Genomic DNA, 3,100 nt, shown 5'->3' on the forward strand with positions numbered 1-3,100 from the left:
TAGAAAATCAATGAGGGTTTATATGTTTGACTAACTTCTAAGCATTCAGTTTACTGTGAAATTACAGAAAAAACAGCTACTCTGCATTTCTGATGTTTTCTAATAGGACACCTTTGCTGTCTTTGTCTATTTCATGTTTGAGAAATTTCGTGCTTTAGACATTTGAGCTGTGTGTCAAACACACATAGACCTGGTGGACAGACATAGTGGAGCAGGGAAAAGAGACACACATGAGACGCTCTGGACACAGACCGGTGGATACACACAGGCTAGAAGTCCTTTTCCTTTAAGTTCCGGAGTTCAACATTTTGGTCCAGTTTCTCCAGAGTAAACCCCAACACACATAGTTTAATTTTCAGTTTGCCAGTGGTTTTACAACACCGTAAATGCCCTCTTTATTACTGCTGTGGTTGCATTGATTGTCTATGTGAGCTGTCATATACAGTGCACAGAGAAAGCTTTGAGACCCTTTTAAGTTTCCCACATATGTTTCAGACTCATTGTAAAATGGTTTCAATTCAATTTTTCAATCCATGTACAATATTCCACAACTGAAAAATCAGAAACAGGATTTTGGAGTGTGTTGTTAATTTATTAAAATGAAAGGCTGAAATATACCATTTACAAAAGTATTCAGAGCCTTCACTTAGTACCTGTATTTGGCAGCAATGATAGCCTCAAGTCTTCTTGGAAATGATCCTACAAGCTCGGCACAGCTTTCTTTAGGAAGTTTCTCAGATTCTTCTTGTCAGAATTGTTCAAGCTCAAACAGGTAGGATGTGAGGTCGGTGCACAGCCATTTTCAGATCTCTCCTGAGAAATGCTGTATTGGGTTCAGGCCCAGATTCTTGCTCTTTCTGCATTCATATTTCCCTCTGTGCTGACTATTCTGCTCGTCCCTGTCACAGAACATCCCCAGAACATGATGCTACCAACACCTTGGTATTAATGAGCTCATTGCCTGTTTACTCCACACACACCACTGGGACCATATTGTTCAATCTTTGTTTCATCAGTCTCGAACATGTAGCTTTTTCACGGTCTGAGAGTCTTCTGGTAACTTCTGGCAAACTCCCAGCGAGCTGTTCTGTGCCTTTTACTGGGAAAAATGCTTCTTCTGTCTGTCCACTCTATGTGAGAAGCCTGACTGGTGTAGTGCTGCACTTATGGCTGTCCATCTGCAGGTTCACCCATCTCCACAGTGGAACTCTGGATCTCATCCATTGAGACCTTTGAGTCCTTGGTTACCTGTGTTGCCCAGGCCCTTCGTCCCTGATTTGTTTGGCTGGGCAGCTAGATCTAGAAAGACTATTGGCGGTTCCAAACTTCTTCCATTTGAGAACGATGAAGGCTGCTGTGCTCTTGGGCTTTTCAGTGCTGCAGAAATGTTCTTGTATCCTTCCCCAGACCTGTGATCTGACAGAATCTTGTCTCGCAGGGTGACGCGCATTTCTGTCAACTTCATGGCTTGCTTTTCACTCTGACATACATCATCAACTGTGAGCCATTACATAAACAGGTGTGTGTCTTTCCTAACTATGTCCAGCAAATTCAATTAGGCACAAGCAGACTCCATAAAAGTTGTAGAAGCATCTGAAGGACGATCGAACGAAGCAGGTTGCATCAGAGCTCAATTTTAAGTTTCATAACAAAGGGTCTGAATACTTATGTAAATGGGATATTTCAGTCTTATATTTTTAATAAATTCACAAAACACTTTACAAACCTGTGTGATCAGCCTGAAAAAAAAATCAATCAATCAATCAATCAATTGATCAATCAAACTTTATTTCTATAGGGCCTTCCAACATCCAAAAAGGAGCACAAGGCGCTTAACACAGAAGAACAAAATCAACAAATAAATAAATAAAGGAATTAAAATAAGTAAAAAGAATTTAAAAAATACACAATCAAAAGGAGACTAAGCAATAAACGCCAAGCGGTACAAGTGCGTTTTAAGATGACATTTAAAAACATTAAAATCGGAGACAGTCTGCAACTGTGGTGGAAGAGAGTTCCAGAGCTTAGGGCCGTGAACGGTAAAAGAGCGGTCTCCATAGTTTTTATATCGCGCCCTGGGGACAACCAAGGAGATGTGGCTAGATGAGTCCTGGCAGGTTGATAAATTGCCAACAGCTCTTTGATGTAGGCAGAGGCCTGTCCATTTATGGCCATGAATAAAAACAGCAGGACCTTGTACTGGACTCTAAAACGCACCGGGAGCCAGTGGAGCGCTTGGAGGACCGGGATGATGTGTTGGAGGAGTTGGAGATGAGACGTGCTGCTGCGTTTTGAACCAGTTGCAATTTATGACGGAGTGAGTGATTAAGTCCAGCGTAGAGGGCATTACAGTAATCAATCCTCGAGCTGATGAAAGCGTGGACCACCTTTTCCAAATCTGCCCGGGACAGGAATGGTTTCACCCTACTCAGGAGCCTTAGTTGGAAGAAGCTCACCCTCACAACTGAGCTGCTCTGCTTCTCAAAATTAAGTCCCTCATCAAAAATGACACCTAGATTCCTCTCAGCAGGAGCAAATTGTGGTGTAGACAAACCAAAATCAGGAGAACTGCGGGCTGGGTCGGGGCTGAACAGAATGTACTGTCTTCCCCTCATTCAAATGGAGGAAGTTCTGGGACAGCCACTATTTGACAGAGTGGGTCTAGCGCAGAGTGATCATTGAGGATGACTGGAAGATAGATTTCGAGATCACCAGCATAGAAATGATATTGGATGTTGTCTTGTAAAAATATGTAAAACTTGAAAGTTTATGTTTGTACTGTATTCTGATTCACAGCAGATTTGACATTTGTTTTTAATTTTACACTGCTGAACTTCCCATGCATCACTCCACTGAACTCCACTTTATTCAACTTCTGGTTGAATTTATCAAAGCGTAATCAGTATTTGGGTAACTTAATCAAAAGTTAATTTGCAAATAAGACAAAGACAGTGAGATTAAGACCATGACACTTTAATCAAGCAGAGTAACATTGTGACTTTTTCAGCCCTTATATCTCATAACAGTGAAAGTTTTACATTATGAGAGTAATGCAAAATAAAAACAACTGGAAACGGCCATTTTATTCCCTTAGGTTTCA

This window comes from Chelmon rostratus, chromosome 3, assembly GCF_017976325.1.
Source record: "Chelmon rostratus isolate fCheRos1 chromosome 3, fCheRos1.pri, whole genome shotgun sequence".
Taxonomy (NCBI): domain Eukaryota; kingdom Metazoa; phylum Chordata; class Actinopteri; order Chaetodontiformes; family Chaetodontidae; genus Chelmon; species Chelmon rostratus.